At 41.1% G+C, this 7,075-nt stretch overlaps 1 protein-coding gene across 3 annotated transcripts in view; it reads left to right on the plus strand.

The window, feature by feature from the left end:
* Positions 1-831: 831 nt before the first annotated feature.
* numbl (NUMB like endocytic adaptor protein) overlaps positions 832-7,075 on the plus strand; it is a 40,162-nt gene continuing 33,918 nt past the window's right edge. Inside the window, exons 1-2 of one of the 3 annotated variants that reach the window (XM_017490781.3) lie at positions 833-1,076; positions 2,347-2,517. The gene's annotated coding sequence lies outside the window, so the exon portion shown is untranslated. Of the gene's footprint in view, positions 1,077-1,129; positions 2,518-7,075 lie in introns of those variants that run through there. The other 2 variants (XM_047161537.2, XM_053687486.1) reach the window with 2 other exon arrangements.

Raw genomic sequence — 7,075 nt, forward strand, 5'->3', positions numbered from 1 at the left:
GGTATCACAATCCTCTACATTATTCATTTCCTCCACAAACACACACTGACTTTATTGTATGTGGAAACCTGAGCTCACTCTCGTTTTTCTGTTAGCGGAGTATCGGTGTATGACCCGGACCACCACGGACTGTTAAAGTCATGGAGTTAAGATGCTAAATACCAAATAAATCTCACTTTTCATTTCAAATATTAAGCATTAAACCAGTACGTTAGGAGACCCAAAATCTGTTCAGTCATGTTTAGAACAGAGAACACGAGCACATTCGGAACTTGATATCAAGTTCAGTTTTATTTATGTGTGACGCTTTTAACAACCGACATGGTCACAAAGCAGCTTAACAGGTATCCGGATATAGATGAGATTTATCCCTAATGAACAGATGGGCTACAATCAACGGATGGGCTACAATAGCAGTAGACAAAGAACAGGAATCTGAGGCTATCATGGGCAAACTGGACATTTGAAGAGTTTCCGAGATTCTTAATTGAAGCTCTTGACCTGTAACTGCATGATTTCATGTATTGTGCTGCTACATGATTGGCTGACCGGATAACGGCATGAATGAGCAGGTGTAAAATGGACTGTGGTTCTAGGTCTTTAGTATTCAGGTGAGGCGTAGTTTTTAGCAATGCAATCATTAGGCTGTCCACTAGATGTCAGTGTGCTGAGTTTGCACTGAACTACCACACTGGATTAAAGGGGAGAGGTTAATTTGCATGGGAGCGTTTCTAAACCAATGGTGTTGTGAGGAGGGCGGGGTTTGGTGGTGGGCGGGGCCTCAAAGGGAGCCTAGATTCTGCGCCAGTGGCCGCTTCGGCAGAATAACAAAAGCCGCAGATTCGAAATCGGAGGAAAAAAAAAAAAGGTCGGCCGGTTTACTATTTATTTATTTATTTATTTATTTATTTTTTACATTTTATCTAGATGTGTTTAAGTCAGGAAGTCTCATTAACTCGGTTTATGTTCACGCACATCTGATCTAGATGTTCTGAAATCATCTCTCCTTTGGATTACACAAAAGGCTGTGTGTGTGTGTGTGTGTGTGTGTGTGTGGGGAGTACCCTTCAGTTCGGGTAAGTGCAATATACACACACACACTACTGGACTGCAGTACACACTCATACATCATCATGCATGTGATTTGTGCTGTATGAGATTAGACTGAAGTGCAAGTGTGAGATCTGATTTTGGACTGAACTCTGCATAACATTCAGGAGCGCGTGCATGATTAGATTTCCTTCAGGGAGCATCATCAGCATCACTGCAGCAAGTGCACTTCAGTGCTGGGATGCTTAGTGATGCTTAGTGATGCTTGCTGGGAATGCAGTGAAAAATATATAATGTGGAGATGCATAGTGAGCCATCATCATCATCATTTGTTTGTAGTGCGCTCTCACTGCGTTGCTCTACCTTCCTGGGCAAATCTATTAACTTTTCGAAACTGATAGTGGAGACATGAGCAACAGTTACATCATGCTTTATTAAAGACTTTTTTTTAGTAATTTTTTAGTAATATTCATTCATTCATCTTCAGGGTTGTGGTGGATCCTGAGTGGGAACATTGGGAATGAGGTGTGAATACACCCTGGATCGGATGCCGGTCCAGCATAGGGCACCATTCACTCACACACACACACACTCCTACCTAGAGGCAGTTTAGAGTCACCAGTCCACTTTTGGGAATCTTTTTGGGAGGAAACCAGAGAACCCCAAGGAAAGCCACACGGACACAGGCAGGACATATGGGACAACTCCACTCAGACTAATTATATTAGGAATATATAAAGTTGCATTTTTGGGGGGGACTATTAAATCCACTGTTAAGAAAAAGAGAGCGAGAGAGAGAGCGAAGAAAGGTTAGTAAAGGATGAGAAAAAATAAACAAAAAAAGCAGATTTTTAAATAATTTTTTTTTTAAAAAAGGGAAAATGTGACAGTAGTACAATATAAAATATAAATATAATAACTAAATTTAAAATAAGTACATGCACATGTCCCCATCAACAATTCAAATACAATTTGGCAGAAGTCACAGAGACAAATGAACAATCCAATGGGAAGGAAAGTTTCACAGTATGAAAGATGAGATGTGGATCCGGTATAAACGTGGAGCAGTAGAGAATATTGATGTATCGATGAGTTGTTCAGCCAGGTGTATCTTACAGGCCGTGTGTAGACCCGCCAGTCTGATAATCAGTGCTGAAATTCTGAAAGTGAAGCCGACGTGTAAAGTTTACGACAAACATTGGCACCTGAAACTTTAACTTTAAGAAGCTTTAATCATTTTAACTCTGTGTAGTCAGTCCCCTATCGCAGTGTTTCTAAGTCCCTTCTCTTTGTTAGTCTGTCGAAGAAAAGCGAGGGGACGTAGCAGCTGGAGCCACAAAAGCACGAGGTCAAAGGGCAAGCAGGCAGTTGCAGGCACTGGAGGAAGACGTCACTCCCTTTGTAGGAATCAGGGTGTGACCTTCAAGAATGAGCAGTTGGCTGCACCGTATTGCATCTTAAACCACGGTAAAGGAAAATTCCACCCTGAAACACATGAAATATGTTTATATTCAACATAATATGTATTAGTGATTGTGCTGATTTGATGGTTGGTGCTGGTTGGTGGTATTGTCATTATTCACCTCAGAGGTTAGTGCTTTTGTATCACTCTTGACGTCACAGAGGGGCGTTATTATTGCTAATGCATTTATAATGCTGTTTAATAGGTGAGAAAAATAAATGTCACCCGTCTGTAACATAAAGGGATAACGGTCAGGTTTTGCTGTCAGAACCTAAAAACAAAAGTGCTAGAGAAGTACGAAATCCAGCATTGGACTGGACTCGACGTTCCAGAATGAGATACCGAGCGTAACGGTGTTGATTAGCATGAACGTTGAAGCTTTGGAAGCTGATCTGTTTGAGCAGATGAGGACGTGAGAGAGCTGGACAGACTAAAGGACTACCAAAGCCCTGCTGCATCTCGCTCTCTTTAGGTAGAGATGAAGTGAGGAATAAATACTGCGTTCATGCTGACTGGGAACTCCAGATTTTCCATCTTGGAACCTCCTACTTCCCACCTTCGAGCGCTCACATGAACTCAGCCGTCTGAAGTCAGACATAAAATTAACCTTGTGAAGTAATGTTTCAGTTATCAAAGTGTTTAGTGATTTCAAATAGAGACAGAAACTCCAAAAGCCTGCTTAAAAAATAAATCTAGGACGCCCAAGAAGATCGCATGTTAATCGTAAAGATTAATATTAATTAAGTAAGACAGGGTGGACTTTTCCTTTAAACTTTGTTCTGTAGAAAGAAATGTAAGAAGCATTCGCATGTATTCTTCTTCTATTCCAGTTATTCAGAATATATTCTTCATAATATTATTCATTCATTCATTCATTCATTCATTCATTCATTCATTCATCTTCTGTAACCACTTTATCCTGGAACGCTGGACATGAGGTGGGAATTCACCCTTATACGACAAAGTACTCCAGTACTGCTGAACATCCCGGAGTTTTTAATCTGCGCTTTCGTTTAATGAGCCGTTGAATCATTACCTCTAATAAGTGTCTATTTTTGTGCCTATTATCCATGTCTATTTTTGTTCCAGCTGATATTACAGTCATATAAAGTCATTGCTACATGGTTAAGAGAGAAATAAGAAATTTAGAATGAAGCTCTGGAAAAGGAATAAACAATCATTTTATGGCAACTAACGGACCGTCAGTTTGAATGATTCATAAAGACATGCTAGTATGTTAATTCGGACACCATTTACCTCAAGAGATAAAATGCTAACGCGGACACCACTTACTTCAAGAGATAATATTCTAACATGGATAACATTCACCTCAATAGATAGTATGTTAACACGGATAACACGTACCTCAAGAGATAAAATGCTAACACGGATAACACTTACCTCAAGAGATAAAATGCTAACACGGATAACACTTACCTCAAGAGATAAAATGCTAACACAGGCAACATGTACCTCAAGCGATAAAACGCTAACACGGACAACACGTACCTCAAGAGATAAAATTCTAACACAGGCAACATGTACCTCAAGCGATAAAAGGCTAACGTGGACAACACGTACCTCAAGAGATAAAATGCTAACACGGACAACACATACCTCAAGAGATAAAATGCTAACGCGACAACATGTACCTCAAGAGATAATATGCTAACATGGATAGCATTCACCTCACTAGTTAAAATGCTAACGCGGACAACACGTACCTCAAGAGATAAAATGCTAACGCGGACAACACGTACCTCAAGAGATAATATGCTAACATGGATAACATTCACCTCACTAGTTAAAATGCTAACGCGACAACACGTACCTCAAGAGATAATATGCTAACATGGATAACATTCACCTCACTAGTTAAAATGTTAACGCGATAACACGTACCTCAAGAGTTAATATGCTAACATGGATAACATTCACCTCACTAGTTAAAATGCTAACGTGACAACACGTACCTCATGAGATAATATGCTAACATGGATAACATTCACCTCACTAGTTAAAATGTTAACGCGATAACACGTACCTCAAGAGTTAATATGCTAACATGGATAACATTCACCTCACTAGTTAAAATGCTAACGCGATAACACGTACCTCAAGAGTTAATATGCTAACATGGATAACATTCACCTCACTAGTTAAAATGCTAACGTGACAACACGTACCTCATGAGATAATATGCTAACATGGATAACATTCACCTCACTAGTTAAAATGCTAACGCGGACAACATGTACCTCAAGAGATAAAATGCTAACGCGGACAACACGTACCTCAAGAGATAATATGCTAATATGGATAACATTCACCTCACTAGTTAAAATGCTAACACGGACAACACGTACCTCAAGAAATAAAATGCTAACGCGGACAACACGTACCTCAAGAGCTAATATGCTAACATGGATAACATTCACCTCCCTAGTTAAAATGCTAACGCGACAACACGTACCTCAAGAGATAATATGCTAACGCGGGCAACACGTACCTCAAGAGATAAAATGCTACAAGGACAACACGTACCTCAAGAGATAAAATGCTAACGCGGACAACATGTACCTCGAGATAATATGCTAACGCGGGCAACACGTACCTCAAGAGATAAAATGCTACAAGGACAACACGTACCTCAAGAGATGAAATGCTAACGCGGACAGCACGTACCTGAATAGATAAAATGCTAAAACGGACAACATTCACCTCAAGAGATAATATGCTAACATGGACAACATTCACCTCAAGAGATAAAATGCTAACACGGACAACACTAGGCTACACAGCCTAAAATGACAACTTTGAACATTTTTATTTCCAACACATTGTGTTTTCAGGGCTGTTCTCATATTAATATCGTATTAATACTGCCATACACAAGCTTATACACTTTGAGTGTTCTTCCAGTGTCTGTGTGGATTTCCTCCACGTCCTCAGAGTTTCCCCAGCGTTGCTGTTTTCCCACCACATTTGGCTAGGTTGAAAATGCAGTCCCGGTGAAGTTAAAGGTTGTGTTTTTCAAAATGTACCATTGATTTAAAAAAAAAAAAAAGTAAATAGTACAAAATGAAAAATCGTTGTCTTATAATTGTATACCTGTGTGTGCGTTAAATACCTGGCAACCTAACAACAGACAGAACAAAGGAAAAGTGACAGAAGAATGTACGCATGAACGTGGTACATCTGTTTGGGGTTAGTTTTAGCTTCTGATGGGTGTGTTAAGAAGATGGGGGTTTTGAACCTGGCAACCCCTGGCTAGTCTAAATGTCTGAATGAGTGTGGTGATGGACTGGTGTCCCATCCAGTGTCTTCTATCCAATATTCCTGGGATAGGTTCTAGATCCACCACGACCCTGACGAGGATAAAGCACATACTGAACAGTCCCGTCAGGATCTTGCGATCGCAAGTTAACGCAAAATCAAGCAAAGCCCTCTTCGATGCATGAGCTCTAAAATAATACTACTAATAATATTTGTTAGGACATGTGTTTGTGTCCGTCGCCGTCGTTGAGTGGTTGGGTGTGTGCAGCACAGGTTCAGTTCAGAAGATGCCATTTAAAACCATGAGATTCCCCAGAGGGCCTAGAGAGCCTCTGATCTCACTCGCAGCAGCACTTGGAGCTGTAGCTTTGTGTTCCATCCATCTGTCGTGTTGCCGAACCGCCCACTTTCATCTGACGCATGGACGCGATACAGCCGCACATGCCGTCTTCCCCATTTAGCACACTGCAGCATCTGAATACCGAATCTTATCGGGATGGTGGGGGCAATGATCTGCAGATTGATGTGCGTAGTCTAAGCTTGAGGTGTTGGAAGTGAATCATGGGCGTTGTTCTCTCAAGATCATTTCCCGTCACAGTCGTATCCGAATGGTGATGTTTTTGTAGAACCAGATCGAGGCGACTTTCTTAGGGTTCACACGTCGTCGTGTGTTCCTCTCCCGTTCAAAATGTCTGCTGGACTTCCAGCTGCTAGCCAGATGTGATAAGACTGTGAGGAAAGTTGTAGAGGAAATTTGGTGAATGGTAGATACCAGGATGGACAGATGTAGAGCACTGACGTGGCCTGACGTGACATTCGTTTGTCCCTGCATCGGGTGCCGCCCTTTTCTTATGTGTGATCACTTGCAAACAAACAGATTCATTGTGTGTGTGTGTGTGTGTGTGTGTGTGTGTGTGTGTGTGTGTGTGTGTGTGTGTGTGTGCGCGTGTGATGAGCCAGTACATCCAGGGTGATGAAGCTGTGATTCTGGCTTGGAGTGACATCCTACTAGTACACTGAGAACTAGTTTTTACTGCACAGCACACACTTCATGTAGTGCTACTATACAAACTGTACGTCTTTTAAAAGAGGCGTTCCGGCATAACGTTGGTGTTTGATATGTTATTTGTAATGTTGCATAGTATTTTGTAGCACAGCCTTACATTTCTCAGCTAGGATGAATCATTTTAGATCCGTTTAGATCCATTTGTTTACATTCATCAACGCTCTGTCCCAGCATGTATCATGCAGCTACTCGTGAACCTTCACTAGAGCTTGCAACGCAAA

This window comes from Ictalurus punctatus, chromosome 17 (assembly GCF_001660625.3).
Source record: "Ictalurus punctatus breed USDA103 chromosome 17, Coco_2.0, whole genome shotgun sequence".
NCBI classification, from domain to species: Eukaryota; Metazoa; Chordata; class Actinopteri; order Siluriformes; family Ictaluridae; genus Ictalurus; species Ictalurus punctatus.